Below are 22,422 nucleotides of genomic sequence, written 5' to 3'. Positions count from 1 at the left end.
AGGTTTGTATGTTTTTATGTTAACAAAACTTATTTGTCTTGAATAAAGAGCTAATTCTCTGAAGATTACAATCAATTATGTGACCACCCTCATAATAATTTGTATATTTATTAATTTTCTTATTAATTTAAGCAAATAATAAAAATTATAAATTTGAAAGGAATTTCTTAAAGGTGAACAAGAACCTATATAACTTGAGAATTTCTCTCTATCTACCTAAACAAATAGCTCAACTGAGCTATCTACAAGGAAACAGAGGATGGTGTAAACAAGATGTAAATAAATATAATCAATGAGAAAAACGTAAATTGTGAGTTTATCAGTCTAAATTTATGTAACACAAATTTTATGTCATTCAATGAGATACTTTTCTGAAAGACTTGACATAGTCTGATTAAAGCATAAAATATTCTGATACACATACGCTATTCATAAGTGTTTTTTAACATATAACTCACAAAGGTGCTGTTGTTATTTCTCTTTTTCTTCAAATCTGAGCCTCAAACTCTCAGTTAAAATTTTCAAAAATGATTATTTGGCCAAATACTTATAATTAAAACTATCTAAAGGAGTTATGTATTTAAGATACTGTAAACATTTTAATATAAAGAAATACTGAAATCTAAATTTAAACCCACTTTTATCTCAATTGATGTATTTACAGAATAATCAGAGGAAAACATCATAGAATAAAAAAGTAACTACTATACAAATATCTACTCAGAAGGAGAATTTACAAATAAATCCTTAGAAAGAAATGGGAAAATGGAGAATAAATCTAGAATTTTTGAAAATTAGAAAAGTTAGACTCACTTTCATGAAGAAATCTCATCTAAAAGTCAAAGTTGTGGGAATTAATATCAGGAGACGGATTTCTCTATACTGTTAATTACTCTAATGAGTCTATCAGGTACTTCATCTTGTCCATGTGAACATTTATTGTATCTCCTTTGCCCTCTGCTGTCTCAGTGGTGACAAAGAGGTCACACATTGGGATTGAAAAGTATTGATTGGTCTATAAACAATAAAGACCATTATCTTCACTTTTAATGGGCATCATACAAGGGATTCAGTTAGAATGTAGGAAGAACCATGTTATTTTTTTTTTTATCACAAGATTTTTAAAGCAAATTATTTAATTTTCATGGTTTCTGTGACTACAAGAACAACCCACCACCAAATGATGATTTATTGACTTTTTTATTTGCTTAGGCAATCATTGTTAATTTGGTACCTTCTTGATCTTTCTCTATATTTATATTATTTGGTACTTCTCTTTTAAAAAACATTCCCCAAATAATAATTTAAAAAATAATTAAACTTTGTGCTTATTTTAATCAAATGTATCTATAAACACTGCAGTAGAGAGAAATTTCAGTAAGACTTTGTCTCTTCTGACCAAGGTGCATCTTAAAAGGACAATGCCCAAAATCTCATTTGCAGCCACTCACCCTGGACTCCGGTGGAGAGAGGGAAAAGTGGACTACAGTCATGTGAGGACAGACTGAAGTTTGTGGCTCTGGGGAGAGAGCTCAAGGGACAGCAGCCATGGTCCCTGTGCTGAGTGTCTTTCTCACACTGCAGACGCCATCTTTCTTGGGTGGAGCACTCCCCTTGTTACAGCATCAACCTGCAGGAATACAATTGCCCTGCCCTCCAGACTCCATGTTGCCTAACACTGCCCTCTCGAGATCATGCCCTGTGGAGGACTCAGCTGCCTGATCCCTGGTTGTAGAGTTATGGGCTGACTCAGGAGGTGTCAGTGACTGAGCTGTATGGCTCTAGTATGGAAGCTATTACCCCCACTTTCCCACAAGCATGATTGGGAACTCGCTCTCATTGGAGATTCCCTAGCCCCACCCTACAAATTCCTATTGGCCTGCCCTGCTGAGAATGGATTCTACTGGAGGGCTGGGAAGAATTCAGGACTGAATGAGTTGTGTGACACTAGGTTGGGGGCCATTTTTCTCTTGAACACCTCACTGGTGCAAAACCCTGAGAGCCCACTCCACCATAAAAGAGATAGCAGAAAGAGGCAAGTGAAAGTGGATCTCAGGGTGGCTTGGGCTATTTACTGACCTGCCACTGGGCATGATGCTGGTAGAAGCCAGCCCTTGGTGCACACCTTGGTTCTTCTCACACATACCCAGGCCCAGCAGAGGCAGCCATAAACTGGTCATTTGGCAGCTGCATATAAATTGCCCAGGGCCAGTCACCAACAGTATCTTACATTGACCTGCACCACAGTCTCTCCCAAGAAGTCCCAGAACAAAAACATCCAGAGGTGAGCTTCAGACAATATCAGAGCAGAATCCAATTAGCTTCACAAGCAGTATATACAAAGGGAAATCTCAGCAGACATAAAATTCTGCTGAGGTGAATTCCACTTTGTGTGATCAGCACCTGCATTGTAGTTCAAACACTGTGGTTGGGGTTGGGTCAGCCATGATGGGGCTTGACCCTACACATGGACTGGTCAACAGCAATCAAGACTTAAGTACAACAGAAGGGCTCACATTATCTACACAATAATGTAGCACTAAGCTCAGGTGATCAAGAAGACTGAGCCACTGTATTCCACAAGAAACCTACTACATAAGGCTGCCCTACCAAGACCAAAGTTATAGCAGGTCTACCTAATACATTGGGGAAAAAAAAAACACATAAAGAGGCAGCCAAAATGGGAAGAATGAATTATACCCCATATGAAAAAAATAAAAAAGGAGAAATCTCCCCCAAAAGAACTAATGAAATGGAGGCAAGCAATCTACCAGATAAAGAGTTCAAAAAAAAATGATATAAGACTTGCTCAAAGAATTTAGCAATAACTTCAACAAAAAATAGCAAGTGTAAAACAGAGATATAAATCATAAAATAGAACAAGTTTGAAATGAAGAATACACTGGAAGGAATAAACAGTAAGTTAGATGAAGCAGAGGATAGAATCAGTGATTTGGAAGACAACGTAGCAGAAAACACCCAGTCAGAGCAGGAAAAAAAAAAATCCAAAAAAAAGAGAAGATAATAGTTTAAGGGATCTTTGAAACAACATAAAGTATAACAACATCTGCATAATAGGATGTCAGGAGGAGAAGAGAGAGTTCAAGAAATTGAGACTGTATTTAAATAAATATTGAGTGAAAACTTTCTCAGCCATGTGAAGGATAAAGACACACAAGTTCAGGAAGTGCAGAGGATCCCAAACAAGAACCCAAAGAATCCCACACAAAGGCACATTATAATTAAAATAGGAAAGGTTAAAGACAAGGGGAGAATCTTCAGAGAAGAAAGAAAAAGACAGTTAGTTACCTACAAAGAAACTCTCATAAGATTGTCAGCTGATTTCTCAACAGAAACATTTCAGGCCAGAAGGGATTGGTGTTACAGTGATGAAGAGCAAAGATCTACAACCAAGACTACTTTACTTAGAAAGGAAATCATTTAAAACTGAAGGAGAAATTAAGAGCATCAGGACAAGAAAAAGTTAAGGGAGTTCATTACCACAAAACTAGTATTATAAAAAATGTTAAGGTAAATTCTTTAAGAAGAAAGAAAATTTATTTTAAAAAGTCAGTAAATACATACCTTTCATTAATCGCTTTAAATGGAAATGACTTAAATGTTCCAATCAAAAGACAAAGGGTAGCTGAATGAATAAGAAAAAGGCAAGGGCAGGCTGTGAGGTGAACATGGGGGAAAAGGAGACATATGTAATACTTTTAACAATAAAAAAATTAAAAAAATAAAAGAAAGAAAACTATATATATATATATATATATATATATATATATATATATATATATATATATTATATATATATGATATCTACAAGAGCTCCACCTCAGAACCAAAGACACATATAGACTAAAATTTAAAATTTAAGGGATTGAAAAAGATATTTCATGCAAATGGAAACAAAAATAAAAGCTTGAGTAACAATACTTATATCAGACAAAATAGATTTTAAAACAAAGGCTAGAGGAGGAGACAAAAAACAGACACTAAATAACAATAGAGTGCTAATTCAACAAGAGGATATAGAACTTGTAAACATTTATGCACCCAACATAGGAGCAACTAAATATATAAAGTAAATCTTGCTGTACATTAAGGGAAATATTGATAATAGTAAAGTCACTATTGGGGATTATAACACCCTATGGACATAAATGGATAGATCTTCCAGATAGAAAATCAACAAAGAGATAGCAGGCTTAAATGACACATTAGATAAGATGGATTTAATTGATCTCTTCAGAGCATTTTACTCCAAAGCAGAAAAATATACATCTTTTCAAGTACACAAACTTTTTCTAGGATAGATCAAATGGTAGGACACAAAAACAAGTTTCAATAAATTGAAGAAGAGTGAAATCATATCAAGTGTCTTTTCTGACCATAATGGTATGAAACTAGAAATCAATCACAAAAGATAAATAAATTAATTAAAAAACACACAAAGACATGGAGGCTGAGTAATATGTTACTAAATAATCTATATATATAAAAGCCTAAGCGACGGAACAATGGAACGACCTATCACTATGACATGCACTGACCACCAGGGGACAGATGCTCAACACAGGAGCTGCCCCCTGGTGGTCAGTGCGCTCCCACAGCAGGAGCGATGCTCAGCTGACCGACCCATCCTGGCGGGCCCACCAGCCTGAAGGCAGCCACTCACTCCCTCAGTAGTCCTGTAGGTCCAATCTCTGGAGAATGGGCCAGGCACCAACAGCCCAGCGCCGCCCACACAATCCTGACAGTGCTGCCAGCCTCCTGGAAGTTGGCCTCCTGGAAGTTGGCCTCGGGCACCATGGCTCTTCCATTCCCTAGACACTCCACAAGGAAGAAATAATATAGAAACAGCCTCCAGGTGGCTCCCGACGGCCAGTGTGAATGTCAGCTGGACAGATCTGGATCCTGGACTGGCAAGGGCACCCCACTGCTCACCCGGAGGGCCAATCATGTCCCGTCCCCCACCTCAGGGCCCCAGCCGTGCACAAATTCGTGCACCTGGCCTCTAGTAAATAATAATGAATTAAATAGGAAGAAATCAAAAGACACTTGGAAACAAATGAAAATGAGAACACAAAATCCCCAGATCTCTGGGACACACATAAGCAGTTCCAAGAGAGAAATTCATAGTATCACATGCCTACCTCAAGAAATAAAAGATAGAAATAAAAATATGAAATAAACAACATAGCTTTACACTTTGAGATACTAGAAAAACAATAGCAAATAAAGCCCAAAGTGAGTAGAAGAAAGAAAATAATAAGGATCAAAATAGAAATAGACAAAATTGAGTTACCTCCCCCCAAACACACACACACACACACACACACACACACATACACACACACACACATACAAAATAGAAAAACAATAGGTCAATGAAACCAAGAGTTGAATCTTTGATAAATTCAGTAAAGTATCAGGATACAAAATAAATATCCAGAAATCCGTTGCATTTTTAAACTGATAAGAACAGATACTACACTTGATCTTAGCCAAAAGGTTGAGAAGCGATCAGTTTCATTTTTATATACTGATAATAAATTATCTGAAAGGGAAACTAAGAAATTATCCCATTTACAATTGCATCAATAAAATAAATAAAATGCCTAAGAATAAATTTAAACAGAGATATAAATATCTATACTCAGAAAATTGTATTATACCAAAGAAAACCATTGAAGAAGATACAAATAAATGTAAGCAAATACTGTGTTCATGGATAGGAAGAATAAACATTATTTAAATGTCCATATGACTTTTAGCAATTTATAGATTCAACACAATCCCTACCAAAATATCAATGACGTATTTCACAGAACTAGAACAAATAATCCAAAAATTTATATAGAACTAGAAAAGACCATGAATATTCACAGCAATCTTGAGGAAAAATATAAAGTTATAGGAATCATGCAATATCAAAATATACAACGAGGCTATAAAGGCATGGTATTCACATAAAAACTCACATATAGTACAATGGAAAAGAATAGGGAGCCCAGAAGTAAACCCACGCTTATATGGTCAATTAATATTTGCCAAAGGATGGGGTAAAGACAGTCCAGTCAGGAAATGATGTTGGGAAATTTGGACAGACGTGTGCAAAAAAAAAAAAAATGAATCTAGGCCACCTTCTAACACTGTTCACAAGAATAAACTCAAAATGGATTAAAGACAAATATAAGATTCAATACCATAAAAATCCTAGATGATATATATAGGTGGTAAAATCTTGACATTTCTCTTCCTCGAGCAAGGGAAACAAAAGAAAAACAAAAATATGGAACTACATCAGACCAAAACAGTTTTTATACAGCGATGGTAACCATCAACAATATGAAAAGGCAGTCCACTGAATGGGGGAATATATTAGCCAGTGATACATCTACAAGGGGTTAATATGGAAAATGTATAAATAATCCAATTATGAAATAGGCAAAGTACCTAAATAGACACTTATCCAAAGTTGGCCAATAGACATATGAAAAGATGCTCCATGTCACTAATCATCAGAGAAATGGAAATTAAAATCATAATGAAATACCACCTCATACCTATCAGAATGGGTATCATAAAGAAATCAACAAACAACAAGTGCTGGTGAGGATGTGGAGAAAAGGGAACCCTTATGCTCTGCTGGTGGGAATGTGATTTGGTGTAGCCACCAGAAACATTATAGAGTTTCCTTAAAAAATTAAAAATGGAACTGCCTTATGACTCATCAATTCTACTTCTGGGAATATATCCGAAGAAACCTGAAACATTGATTCAAAAGAAGATGTGCACCCCGTGGTTCACTGTAGTGTTGTGTTTAGCAGCCAAGATCTGGAAGCAGCCCCAGGGCTCATCAGTACAGGAATGGAATACTACTCAGCCATAAAAAGGAAGGAAATCTTACCTTTTGTGACAGCATGGGTTGACCAGAAGTGTATTATGCTAAGTGAAAGAAGCCAGTCAGAAAAAGGCAAGTACCGTATGATTTCATTTACATGTGGAATCTAAGGAACAAAATAAACAAACAAACAAAATAGAAGCAGACTCATAGATACATAAAATAGACTGATAGCTGTCAGAATGGAGGGGTTTGGGAGTCTGGGAGAAAAGGGTGAACAGATTAAGCAAAGAAAAAAAAAACAACAACTTATAGACAGAGACAACAGCATGGTAATTATCAGAGAGAAAGAGGGTTAGGGGCATGTAGAAGAGAGTAAAGGGGGGATAAATGGTGATCAAAGGAAACTGACTTTTGGTGGTGAACACACAAAAGAATATACAGGTGATGTATAATTGTACACCTGAAACATGTTTAATTTCATTAATCAATGTCACCCCAATAAATCAATAAAATATGAAAATATTCTATTTTTCCTAAATTTTAAAATAATAAAGGCAATTTACTTTAGTTTATTATTTTTATTATTTGGTTTGTAGCCTTCTGTTGGGTATATTTAGAAGTTACTTTAAAATATTTTTATGTTAATGAAAGTTTGTAAAATGTTTATGATGAACTTAACACTGTGTAGAACATAGTTATGCAGGGAGAGGCTGGATGTAACTCATTTCTAGTGTCAGGGAAACCAAATCAAGTGGACTGATGTGTAAAAAATTCTAATATAATAGATATGGTATAAGGAGACTATACTGGAGGACTTGATTTTTTAAATTTTATTAATAAGAGGATTCTTAGAAAAAAATGTTGATAGTTTGCTGATTAGAATTGGTATTCAGACTGAATTAAATCTGTTCTTAAGTGTATGACTTTGAACAAGTCATCAATCCCTCTATGCTATAATTTTCATAATAGTAAACTAGAAATACCAGAACCTTTGTTTTTTGTAAGAATTAAATTAAGTAATGCAGTTAAAGCATGCTCTAAAGTGCTTGGTCAGAAATCAATGAGAGGTACAGTAACAATCATTCTCCTCTTTTCACCACTGCATTATCATTTCCATTATTGCCATTATCAACATAAACTCAAGTTCCACACAAAATATTAAAAATAGATCTACCATATAACCCAGCAATCCTTCTTCTGGGTATTTTTGAAAGCATTTATTCATAAAGATACATATACCCTTATGCTCATTGCAGCTTTATTCACAGTAGCCAAGACATAGAAAAAACTTGTGTCCTTCAATAGTTAATTGTATAAAGAAGATATAGTACCTAGTATATGATGGAATATTACTTAGCCATAAAAAACAAAGACATTTTGCAACAACATGGATGGGGCTTAAGAGTGTCATACTAAGCAAATTAAGTCAGATAGAAAAGGCAAGAACCATGTGATTTCACTCATATGTGGAATATGAAGCAGAAAGCAACAAATGAACAAAACAAGCACAGACAACAGTAAGGTAGTTACTGGAGGGGAAAAAGTGGGTGGAGGTTGAAGAGGGAAAAGTGGGTCAAATATATGTTGATTAAAGGAGACTAAACTCTGGGTGGTGAGTTCACAATGCAATATACAGATGATGTATTACAGAATTGTACACTTAAAACATATAGTCTTATTAACAAATGTAACCCCTACAAACTTAATAATTAAAAAAACAAAACAAAACATGATCTTGCCTTTCAAGAATAGGGTTCATAAGATGGAAAAAGGAAAACTGAGTCATCTATGTAAAAGAAGTAGTATAAACAGTTAATTGTAGATAGAATTTAGTATATGTAAGGGGAACAGTACCAGGAAATGAGGCTGTGAATGCAAAGTAAGGCACATTGATAAGAGCATTTATGGGATACAAAGGAGTTTAAATTTCATTTAAACAGTGGAGATTTCCCAAGCCATTTTAAAGTATGTCAATGACAATTAAATTTATAGTTTAAAAGCAAACTACTGGTACTATTGAAAATGGACTGAAATAGAATACAAGAGGAGATAGTTTTATCTCTCGTGTAGTCATCATGTGTTACTGTAAAAATGCTTTTAAATTATTTTTTCAACTTTTATTACAAAGATTCTTTGTTTCGTCCAACTATCTGTTCCTAAAGCCCATACCTATGCCTCAAATACTTGAGCTAAATAGATATGCCTTTGCCATCATTTCCCTTGCTTTGTTTTTCTTATATTGTATTTTCTTTTGACCTTTTTCTTTGTACTCACTCCTTTCAATTACTTATAACAACAGTCTTAATTGGGCTTATCTTCCTCCAACTAAATAATGATCTCCTTTATTCATTGAATAAACATTTATTGTGTGTGAATTATGAGCCAGACTCTACTCTCATTTCTGCTTTTCTCTCCTGTATCACTTGTAAAACATAATTGTAATCTTCATTTTGAATATTCATTTTTTAAGTAATTCCACAATTTCCATTCTTTAATTTTTATTGTGATGGTGTTTCTAGAAGAGATTAACATTAGAATCAATAGACTGAGTAAAGCAGATTGCCCCCATTGTGTATAGACCTCATCCAATCCACTGAAGACATGAATAGAACAAATGGTAGAATAAGAAAGAATTTTATATCTCTGTTTGACTATCTCCAAGATGCAACAGTGGTCTTATTTCTTTGGATTCAGGCTAAGACTATAACTTAAATTCTTGACTCCCATGGTCCTCAAGCATTTGAACTTGAACTGAAACTATTCTATTGCTTTTCCTGGCTCTTCAGTTCCCGGCTGCACATGCTGGGCGTCTCAGTGTGCATAAATTAATGCTGCAATTTTTTATGATGAATTTCTCTTTTTCCTCCATAATACATAAATAATATATGAATAATAAAAACAAGCACTATCTGTTTCCAGGTATTGACTGTCTACCATATGTCACATTCTGTGATATACACTTCATTTACCAAATAATTAATAATTTCTTTTGTTCTCAGTTTCTTCATCTATAAAATTGAAATAATAATTTTACAGAAATAAAACATTCATTGGGACAATTAAGTACATTACATTGTATAAACTACTTGGAAAAGTGTCCAGCATGTACTCTGTATGCTATTAATATTAGCTTTTTTATTATTTATTTTATCCACAGAAGACTTTACCAATAGCTGAGAAAATAAGGCCTTGAAGATAAAAATTAATGTGTCCAACATCACAGACAAAGCCAACTTTGGGGAATCCAGATTTGAATTCACATAGTCTGACTCTTAGGGCATGCTCTTAACCTACAGATATCATTGTCCTGATGGGCTTCAGAGAGGCTTTGAGAAAGGATCATTAATTTTTATAGCTAGAGGAGCACTGAAATTTAATTCAGTTTGACTCTGAAAGCTCTAAGAATTGAATATTCCATTATTTGCAAAACTTAAAAAAAACCTACTTACTCATGGACACTGCCTGCTAATTCTTGTTACAGTAAAATTCTCAATAAAAATAAAGGCTAAAAAATATGGATATAAGAATACACCATTTCTCACCTTTTCCAACCTCTAAACAGTATGTTCAAAGTTGAGGCAGCAAGTCATCTCTTTTCTCTGATTGACATGATGGCATTACTCCACAAGTTATTCTTGTCATATTCATCCTTTTATTATGTGTGGGAATCCTTTTGGCCTCCAAGATAGCCATGTCTAAAAACCAGTTGGCTCCTCTATTTCCAATTCTATGACTTTAAAATGAAAATTGGTTTTCTTCTTCTAATTGCTTAATAAAATTAATTAACTTTCTACTTGGCTGCACCATTTTAGAAGAGAATTAAAGGAGGAAAGAGAAAGGGGGACAACAGACTAAATGAAAGGTCTCAGTGATGTTCTTAGAAAGCTTATAACATGACATTCTACCTTCATTTTCAGGATCATTAATTTTCTTCCAATTCACAAACTAGAAAGAGTAATTTACATATCTATTTCCATTGTACAAATAAGATTGGGTGAATTGGTTCTCTTTTGTTGCTATTTGTTTTTTGTCTTTATTTTTCTTTAAACATTTTAAAATATATTTTTATTGATTTCAGAGAGGAAGGAAGAGGAAGATAGAACACAGAAAGAAAGAATCATTGATGGGCTGCCTCCTGCACACACTACACAGGGGCTCAAGCCTACAACCTGGGCATGTGCCCTGATCAGGAATCGAACCATGACCTCCTGATTCATAGATTGATGCTCAACCATTGAACAACACCATCTGGGCTATTTTTCTTTAAATATATAGGTTTCAAGTGTGTATTTTTATATTTTTATGATACATGATATGTATATTGCAATGTGTGTCCACAACCCAAAGTCATATCATCTCCCATCATTATATATTTGGTTCCCTTTACCCTTTGCTATCCTCCAACCTCTTTCCCAACCATAACCACCATATTGTTGTCTGTGTGTATGAGTTTTTGTTTGTTTATTTTGCTTGTTCATTTGTTATTTTCAGTTTTATAACGCACATGAGTGAAATCATATGACTCTTAACATTTTATGACTTATTTTGCTTAGCATGATATTAAAAAGGTCCAACTATATATATCTTTATCTTGACACAATACAAATATTAAACTTATGATGTCAAAAAATTACCAGTGAAACCTTTAAGATTTTCCTAGAAGTGATCACATTAGCAGGAAATATTTCAGCAGCACACGATTTCAAGCTGAAGTGAATAAAAGGCATTTCATTATATCTAACCACTCCTGAGAAAACACCTCATAGGCTAAAAGTCTGTGTCTTGAATTAACAAAATTTGTTAATTCAAAATCCATTCTTTTTATTTTTTATGTTTACTGATTCAGAGAGGAAGGGAGAGGGAGAGAGAGATAGAAACATCAATGATGAGAGAGAATCATTGATTGGCTGCCTCCTGCACACCCCCTACTGGGGACCAAGCCTGCAACCCAGGCATGTGCCCTGGCGGGAATCAAACCTAGTACTCTTCAGTCCATAGGCCAATGCTCTATTCACTGAGCCAAACTGGCTAGGGCAGTTTATCTCAGCCTTCCTAATGCCACTACCCTTTAATACAGTTCCTCATGTTGTGGTGACCCCCAACCATAAAATTATTTTCTTTGCTACTTCATAACTGTAATTTTGCTACTGTTATGAATCGTAATGTAAATATCTGATATGCAAGATGTATTTTCATTATTCTCAACCCACAGGTTGAAAACCGCTGGGCTAGGGCTTAAAATCCATTCTAAAGTGAAGCCATCAGCTAGGAAATTGTGTATCATTTCATAATATAGAGACAAGTTAGTACTGGCAATATGAAAAAATATCAGGTGTTTAAGTTTTTTGTTTTTTGCCAACAAATGCAAACATTCAATGAATTGACACATATGAAACTGCAAATAGAAATTAAGTCTTAGTTCTTTCAAAATGGAGGAAATGTGATATTTGCCAGATGACCTTAATAGTAGCCAGCCTCCTTTTCAGGTATTAAAGGTGAAAACAAAGTCTCATGGCTGATTAGAAGACAAATATAAGGAAAGAATGTAGGAGAAGGAATAGAGGTATATTTATTTTTTCACTATTTGGATTAACAAAAAACTTAGGCAGTATATACTCTGAAAATATGGGGCACATTTCCACTCAAATTCAATAGTAGAGGGCATAACACAGAACACACAGTACTTAAAAATCTGTACAGTTGAGGAAATATAAAATTTAATTGGATCCTCTCTTTTTTTCACTACTGAAAGCAAAACACTATTAACCCTGAAGATTACTTATAAAACTAAGTTGATCTTATTTTAAAAAAGTAATCTAAAAGAATAAAAATATTAATAGGACATTAATCAATAGATTCCTAAAAAATCATGTTCCTGCCCAAACTGGTTTGGCTCAGCGGATAGAGCATTGGCCTGCGGACTCAAGGGTCCCAGGTTTGATTCCGGTCAAGGGCATGTACCTGGGTTGTGGGCACATCCCCAGTAGGGGGCGTGCAAGAGGCAGCTGAATTGATGTTTTTCTCTCATCAATGTTTCTAACTTCCTATCCCTCTCCCTCTCCCTTCCTCTCTGTAAAAAAATCAATAATATATATATTTTTTAAAATCATGTTCCTATAAGCATTTTGAAAGAAGAAAAAAGATTAAAATAAAAAATATATGAATATAGCAAATTTTAATCTCATTTGTAAAATGCATTTTATGAAATTGATATTAACTATGGCTTATATTATCTATACTAATAAAAGGTTAATATGCTAATTAGACAGAATAGACCGGACATCTTCCCGATGTCCTTCTGGACATCCTTCCAAACAAAGCCACAATGGCGGGGGCCGAGGCAGAGGTGGTTAGGGGCAATCAGGCAGGCAGGGGAGAATGGTTAGGGGTGATCAGGCAGGCAAGGGAGAGTGATTAGGGGTGATCAGGCAGGCATGCAGAGTGGTTAGTGGTGGTCAGGCAGGCAGGCAGGCAGGCAGGTAAGCAGTTAGGAGCCAGTAGTCCCAGATTGCGAGGGGGATGTCCTAAACCAGCAGTCGGACATCCCCTGTGGGGTCCCAGATTAGAGAGGGTGCAGGCCGGGCTGAGGGCCCCCCTCCCCCTCCCACATGAATTTCATGCACTGGGCCTCTAGTTTTTCAGAAGAAACTCCCATTTTGCTTTGTTGACTGTCACTTAATTCTATCAAAATCTATGATAATCCTTTTGATTGTTAATGAATTAAGAAAGTTAAGGTGAGAGTAGCTCCTCTCATTTACATTGAACAGCTGACCAGGCACTCAGGTCATTTATAAGTATTAATTGATTAATCTCTCCAAGGAAAGCTTTATCATTTCCTATCATTAATACTCTCAACCTTGCTGTTGCATCACCTGTTTCCTCTTTTCTTTCCCCAGGCGACTGAATTATCTCTAGGCTTTACTATTTTCTTTCTGGAGAAAAAACATTGTTTAGGAGGAAAAATCATAATAACATGGACTCACTCGGGACTCACCTGTACCATTACCTCATCTCAATTATTGCTTTGCTTTTCAACTGAGTTGGTGTCTCTACTCCATTAATCTATAAGTCTTGGCTCATTCTACCTTTGTTAGGTGCTAAGGAAACAAAGACAAATGGTGAGGATCCTCCATATGATTTTAATGATTGCTTTGTTTTCCAACTGGGTTGGAATCTCTACTCTATTAATCTGAAAATTCTCACTTCATTCTACCTTTGCTATGATAGGTTGTCTTTATCACCCCCTACCTGGTATAATTAACATAAATTAGTTAGGACATCTGAGGCTTCACATCGCTTTTTTGGAATACTTTTAAATAAAGAAATCATAAAAGCTCACCATTCTTCTAGCTCTGGTGGATCCTTTTCATTCATGGTCCCTTAAGTGAGTAACTGCTTTTATCTTTCTTGGAAAACTAGATTGGGGGAGGGAGAGGGAGGTCACTTGTTACCCCTCTAGACATATGGACAAAATAATAGCATAAAATAATTTATTCCTTCTTACTAAGAATAAAAGTGATGAGATGGCCTTCACTGGGTGTATTTAGGTATATACTTATCCAAGTTATCACAGTCTTGTGTTTGTTAATTTATCTTTTATCATGTATTATTTTAACACAGTATTTATACTGTTATATTTTAATCTTTTTTCATCCCTACAGCAAATATATTGTCTTGGTTAATATAATCATACATCACTTAACTGCAGGGATATATTCTGATAAATGTGTTGTTAGGTGATTTTGTTATTGTGCCAACATTATAGGGTACACTTACGCATACCTAGCTGGAACAACCCACTATACACTAAGGCTATATAGTATAGACTATTCTTCTATAGCCTATGTTACTGTATAGAATACTGTAGGCAACTGTAACACAATGGTAAGTATTTATATATCTAAACATTAAAATGGTACAGTAGAAAATATGGTACAAAAATTAAAAATAGCACACCTGTATAGGGCACTTACCATGAATGGATTTTTCAGGACTGAAAGTTGCTCTGTGTGAGTCAGTGAGTGAATGAGAAGTGAATGGGAAGACCAAGGACGCATTGTACACCAAGCATGTCAAACTCATGGCCCACGGGCCACATGCAGCTACAACAAATAGTTTTGTGGCCCAGCCAATATAACAGTATGTAAGAAACATTTTAATAAAAAATTTTTAACTAAATTTTTAAAATTTCCTGCTCTACATAATTAATAAGGAACTACAACATTCGCTAATGACTGATTACTATAATCACGTTGCATTCATTTCCCTTATGTGTCTTACATGCAGGCGCACCATTTCTCTCCACTAATACTAGCAGCAAATATTTTAGCAGCGAATTACCTTGTCATTAGTCTTGTACTGACTTGTTTGGTGTGCGCAACAGGAAATACTTCGCTTTCGGAGAACAAGAAAAATAGGTTTATTTGACTTACGCTTATTAGTTTGTGCAGTTATTCACTGTCTGGGAAGTTAATGTTCAAGAAAAATACTACTTTTTATTAAACCGTCCTATTATTTTATGTTAACAGTTACTCATTTATTTTAGCCCTTTGTATTCAGCATGTCTCTATCGAAATAAACCTACGTTTCTATGAAATGTAACTTCATAAAATTGAAGCTTTTGGTTTTTTTTGCAGTCCACATAAACTTAAACCTTGATTATTTGGCCCATGTGAGCCTTTGAGTTTATTGTACACTATGGAAGACTTGATAAACGCTGTGCACTTAGGCTATGCTAAATTTATTTTTAATATTTTCTTTCTTTAATATAAATTAATCTTAGCTTCCTGTACCCTTTTCATGTTATAAACCTTTTGATTTTTTAAACTTTCGACTCTTTTATGATAACGCTTAGCTTAAAACACAAAAACATACAGCTGTAAAAAATGTTCACCCTTTATATCCTTACTTTATATATTTTTAAAATAAAATATTATTATTTTTAAATTTTTAAATGTTTTGTTAAAAGTTTAGACACACACACACACACACATTAGCCTAGGTCTACAGGGTCAGGATCATCAACATCACTGTGTTCCTCCTCCACATCCTGTTCCACTAAGGTCTTCAGGGACAATATCAGGCATGGAGATGTCAACCCCTGTGCAGTCACAGATATTTTAATGCCTTCTCTTGGAACACCTCCTGAAGGACCGGCCTCAGGTTCTTCGTGAGGAGGTGTCACTTTTCAGAGCTATGCCCATGGTAGTTTGCTTGGTCTGTTTATTTTTTCATCATGCTTATAAGTAGGTAATGCGACATGAACATTCCTCTCTATTAATTAAAACATTTGGGGTTGAGGTCCATGTTTCCAAACTTTTAAGAAGCTAGTTGACATCTGCCAAAAAATCCTACTAAACCTTTCACTTTTAATTTTATTGGAGTTCTTCTTTTTCTTCTCCTGCTGTTTCCTTTTCGCTTGCTTCTTCTTCTACCGACACATTCCTATTCTGCTTCCAACAGCTCTTCATTAGCCAATTCCTCAGGAATCACCTCTAGGAGCTCCTGAGTGTCATCCTTATCCACACCCAGATTAAAGTCATCGGCCATATCAACCACAGTCTTGATTTTTACAATCTCCTCATCTCTGGCAAACTCTTCAAAGTTATTAACAAACCTCTTGAGTGTATTCTTGCGGGTTGCATTCATATACTCCTTGGCGACCTCAACCCAAGCACAAGCAAGGTTCTTGATGCAGTCACATTAAAGAAAAGGTTCTTGATACAGATATTAAATACCCTTCCATAATTGCACCAGAGTCTTCTTCAGTTGCAGCAATGGGCAAAGGTCCTCTGCAGGTGGTAGGCTATAAAAGCTGCTATAGCTCTGGCTGGTGTGACTCAGTTTGTTGAGAGTCATCCCATGCACCAAAGGTCACAGGTTCGATTCCCTGTTAGGGAACTAAAAATTAATAAATAAAAGCTGCTGTAACTCCATGATCCACTGGTTTGATCAAAGAGGAGGCATTTGGAAGGAAAAACATCACTTTGATATTGGAATAAAGATCGCCAATAAAAGGAGTATTTCTGGGAACATTACTGACAATAAGAAAATCATGAAATGTGTGTTATTCTTCAAACAGCATTTCTCCATTTAGCTGACATAGCAATTCAGGCAGATATCTTGGAAGAGGACATGGTCATCCATGATATCTTCCTCTTCTTGTAGTACATTCGTGGTGTGTGTTCACTGATATACTTAAAGGTCCTGGGGTTCTCAATGTGCCTAATCACAAAGGATTTAAATGTTGCCCCCAAGCAAGTCTTATCTTGTCCTTAAAAAGCCTTGCAAACCCCATTGACTTGACTTCCTTATGGAAGAAACTTATTTCAGGCGGCCATTTCCAGAATAGGGAGGTTCCATCCATATTGAATATTTGCTCTAGTGAATAATTTTCTCCACAATCAGCTTATCTAGAGTTTGCAAAAATTATTCAGCTGTCTTCACATCAGCACTCACAGATTCACCACTCACTTTTACGTTATGTAATGAATAATGATTCTTGAATCATTTAAACCACCCAGAGGTAGCAGCAAATTCAACATCATGGTCAAGTCCAACCTTTTCTTTCAACATCGCAAACAACTTTTATTAGTGTTGCACACAATCATCATGTTATTGAGAGTGATATGTTCAGTGTCTGGTTTTCAATCCAGGTCATTAGAAGTTTCTCCATGCCTCCAACATTTTATTAGTCTTGCTGCTTCAGTAAAGTCTTGTTGCTTTAGTCTTTAGCAGCTTCCGTCACTTTGTTATTGTTTTTGAAGATCACAGCGATGGTGAAATTGGGACATGCCTGATGGGCAAACAATAACCATCACTGATTTTTCACTTTCATAGGTCTAATCACTTTTAATTTAATTTTTCAGGTCCATCACATGATATGGCCTCTTACTTGCAATGGTTTTAGTGGATTTTGTACAGTTAGGGGCCATGATGAACAAAACAATGTGAGAGTGAATGGAACACAAGAGACAATGATACAATCAAGAGACATGGTAAACAGGAGATGTATGAGGCTGCTGCCAGGATAACATGACATACTGCTTTATGCAAACTTTAAAACATATAACTAGGAAGAGTACACACTAAAATAATGATAAAATGTATAGTATGCTAAATATGTTATCCAATAACAGTTGTTTGTCATCATTACTGAGTATTGCATACTATACTTTATACTATACATAAAGTATAGTATGTGCTATACTTTTATATGACTGGCATGGCAGTAGCCTCGTTGTGCATCAGCATCACCAGAAACACATGAGTAATGTATTGCACTATGACCACATGACAGCTATGATGTCAGTAGGCAATGAGAACTTTTCATCTCCATTATAATCATACTAGAGGTCTGGTGCATGAATTTGTGCATGGATGGGATTGGGCTGGGCCAGATGGGGGAGGGGCCACAGGCGGTTGGCCAGCTGGCCTCACCCCCTGGTGGAACTCCTGGTCATACTCCTGGTCAAGGGGATAATTTGCATATTAGCCTTTTATTTTATAGGATGGGGTGACTGTCATATAGGGAGCCACTGGTTGACCAAAATGCTGCTATTGGTTCATGGCTTTATTATGTCTGAAGTCCTTATCACAGTGCCTGGCAAATACCAATCACTAAATTATTGTCTGTAGATAATACTAATGAATGAGTGTAATCATTGTATAACTGCTTATAGAGATTTAGAAATCTTCTAGTTACGTTGTTATTTCATCTTTTACTGCCTACTTCAGAGCCTGAAATTCTAGCATTAGGAATGCACTTCTGTGAGGAATAATTACAAGGACACTCATTTAGTTGGTTATACTGGTGAGAGAGGCAGTCTTCCTTCTCTGATTGCTCCACAAGAAGAAAAGCAAAGTTTCTGATGCACCTTCAAACTTTTGTGTTACCTTCTTCCTTTTTTTTATGTTTATACTTTTGGAATCCGTAGAGATTGCAAATATAGAGATACACTTTTTATCTTCTGAGTAAGGTGAATGATTTTCATTCATCTCAATTTGATGGGAATAATTTTTATGGTTACTGTAAAATGAAAATTTATTACTTCCTATTCATAACCTATCAGTCATGATTAATTTATATACAATGACCATTCTTAGCTGTTGAGACTGATCCAGGAGTAGCAGCGTGTACATAATGGCAGAAAAAGGAAATTTTTAATTATCTAATTCAACTTCTTCAATTTAGAAAGGAAGAAATTAAGATTCAAGGTTGTCAACTTTCTCAGACTTGTATGAAAACAAATTTTTAACCAAGCTTCATTCAGAAGATCTAAGAATATTTTAAATTGGTGTCAAACAAAATCTATCAGTATAGCCATTCATGCAATATTATCTTACTTATTAGTCAAGATGGGCAAAAGAAACAACTAAATGTATACTAAACACACACACACACACACACACACACACTCATAAAAATACAAACACATTCTCATCTATATCTTAATGACATTGTATCCTACATAGGACATTGGTGTTTCAGCATAAATAATAGAGCAGATGGGACTGATAGAATTACCTGAGATTCAATGTTAATTTTTTGTTTGTAAATTTGTGCTTGCTTATCTCTTAATTTTATTGATGTGATTATAGAGTTGCCCATACGTTAAGTCCTCAAGTCTTTTCTTACCAAGAGGCAGGCTATATTTCCATTCACAGTGCTAATAGCTCCATTGTAATAATCCTTAAAGATATAAATAAGATATGATATTTTGTCTTTCTTGGTCTTCATAAGCATATTAGACTCAATAGTAACATGCTATAGTCTAACTTCCGTTACTCCCAGATAGAAGCAAGACAACTATATTGATTGACATATAATAAGCACTCAATAACACTGTTGAATAAAATAATAGAAAAGAAAGTATATATATATACTTGGGACATGCCTGATGGGCAAACAATACATACATATTAGAGGCCCAGTGCACAGGTCATTGTGTAGTATGACACAATGCCAACCATTTTTTAAAGGGCGATTAAAAAATTAAATAGGCTATAAAAGTGTAAAGTATAAGACAAATCTAGATTATGTGCATATAGCTAAGCTTGTGAACAGGAACAAAGGTGTATTTCTCCTGATACACAGCATTTTATTGCAATGTCAGTAGACTGATCTCAAATCAGGTATCCCTTTAATACTGGAGTTAAGACTCCTTTATCAAGCATGCTTCAGGATGCATAATGAATAAAAAAATCAAGATTCTTTTAGGACTTTACCCTTGCTCTATTGGAGAAAGGGAGGATAAGAAAAATTAAGAGTGCTGATTTATTTTTGAAACAGTTTTCTTAATAAAATATTTTGTGATAAAGACTTTTATAGTAAGGAAGACAAATGACAATAGTAGATGTGAGTTTCATTTTTGGTTCATTTAGGCAAATTATTCTTTCTTCATAACCCAAATATTTACATAGGAAAAATAAAGGATTTTGATTAAATAAGGGATGGCAAACCCATATGATTACAGGCACGTGGTGTATAAAGGAAGTGACTGGTGGGATGGTGAAGCTCTGGGGATCTCTGTCTGAAAGGAGAGGAAACTTCTCAGCTCCAATTGGTCATGGTCATGCAGGAATGTGCACAAGATCTAAATTATCCAAATTAATTTAAAATTTTCACCCTTTTGTCAAAATTCATCATTTTCTTACTTTCCTTTTTAAAAAATTCCTCACTGGAGAATATTTTTTCCATTGATTTTTAGAGAGAATGTAAGGGAGAGGGAGAGGCAGAGAGAGACACTGATTGTAAGAGAGACACATCAATTGGTTGCCTCCTGCTTGCCCCTGACCAGGGTCTGGAGATTGCAACTGAGGCATGTGCCCTTGACTGGAATCAAATTCAGGACCCTTCAGTCCTCAGGCCACTGCTCTATCCACTGAGCCAAACTGGCTAGGGCAAAATTCACCATTTTCAATGTTGGTAACTCTAATAAAGATTTTTTAAACACAATGCAAGAAAGCAAAACACGTGTGAAGGTTGGAGCTGACCTATCATAACAGCATTTCAGATTTCAAGGCAATATCAATTCTGACCCTTCAGCTAAGACAGCTGTGTCTTGGCTTTCTATATTCCATTTCAGGGCACTTTACACAGCATCACCAAAAAGGACACTTAACAGGAGTCAGTGCTCTATGCCCAAAAGTCGAGTCCCTGTGCAATTGCCTTTGGAATCAGACTTTGCTGTTCTGTAGATTTTCATCTGACATGCTCACCATTGCAAATACATATAGAACCCAATTATATTGTTGGACATGTTTATGTTTCAGCATCAATAATTACATCTTCGGTGGATATAATTTACCCCAACTGCATGAAATAATGACAATGATTTATATTGGCTGCTAAACTCCAACCCATACACTCTTATTCAAAGAATAACTACACTAATAAAACATTTAAGTTTTTCTAATTTACATGATGGTTCACCAAAGTTGGTGTGCAGCATGCAACTGGATTTAGAAATGTTAAGTGGATTTCAGAAAATAAAATTCAATACACCTGGTCAGCCAGGTAGGGGCTGAGGGCTCCAATGGTTATGATAATGAAGGGAGAACCCAAACAGATGAGCACAAGAAGTGAAGCCTTTCTCATAGACTTATAATAAATATCTTTTAAAAAAATACATTTTTATTGATTTCAGAGAGGAAGAGAGAGAGAGAGAGAGAGAGAGAGAGAGAGAGAGAGAGAGAGACATCAATGATGAGAGAAAATCATTGATCGGCTGCCTCCTGCACGCCGCCCTCCCCCCCCACCCCCCGCACTGGAGTATGAGCCTGCAACCCAGGCATGTGCCCCAGACTGGAATCAAACCTGGACCCTTCAGTCCCCAGTCCGACACTCTAGCCACTTAGCCAAACCAGGCAGGGCAAATCTTTTAACCAAGTATTCAAAAATGAAGAGTTTAGAAGATGACATGACTTGTCCTGAGCTAATTTTGACCTTAGAGAAAATAAATGATTAAGTCTATCAGTGCCTACTACAGAATAAGAACTCATAAGTATTTGTTAAATTATAAGCTTAACCAAAGCAAAAACCTGGGACAAGACTAATGATATGTCATGGAGACACACACACACACACATACACAGACACAATCCTGTCATCGGCTTTCTAAAAGTATGCTGAATATAGCTCTATTTGCAAACCAAAGTAACGCTATCAAAAGTACAAGTAATTCTTGTAACTGAATAAAGCCTTGGTGGATAATTCTGTTGATATAAATTCATCTGTGTCCACCCTCCCAATCTCATAGACTATTCTGAGTTAGATACCTTACCTTTTATACTAAACCACCGTATCATGAGTTCCTATTTAACTCTTTGCCTGTGCCCTTGACCAGAATCGAACCTGGGACCCTTTAGTCTGCAGACTGATGCTCTATCCATTGAGCAAAACTGACGAGGGCTGTGAAGAATATGTATTTCAAAATTTGTGCAGGTAGAACTCTTGAGCCCTCAGTTTACTGTCTCTACAATTTTTCATGCGACCACTGTTCTTTATTAGCAATCATGTTAACTATAAAATACAATGACTTGAGTCTTTAAACTCTACGCAGTCA

General features: G+C 35.6%; 1 protein-coding gene and 1 pseudogene across 2 annotated transcripts in view; both read right to left on the bottom strand.

The window, feature by feature from the left end:
• Nucleotides 1-22,422, bottom strand: part of DPP10 (dipeptidyl peptidase like 10) — a 637,668-nt gene that overhangs the window by 183,897 nt on the left and 431,349 nt on the right. The window lies entirely within an intron of this gene.
• Nucleotides 5,405-5,533, bottom strand: LOC132239005 (U2 spliceosomal RNA; annotated as a pseudogene).

The sequence above is a fragment of the Myotis daubentonii genome, chromosome 7 (genome assembly GCF_963259705.1).
Source record: "Myotis daubentonii chromosome 7, mMyoDau2.1, whole genome shotgun sequence".
NCBI lineage: Eukaryota > Metazoa > Chordata > Mammalia > Chiroptera > Vespertilionidae > Myotis > Myotis daubentonii.
Note: the sequence above shows the minus strand (reverse complement) of the source record. Positions and strands in the feature narration are given on the sequence as shown.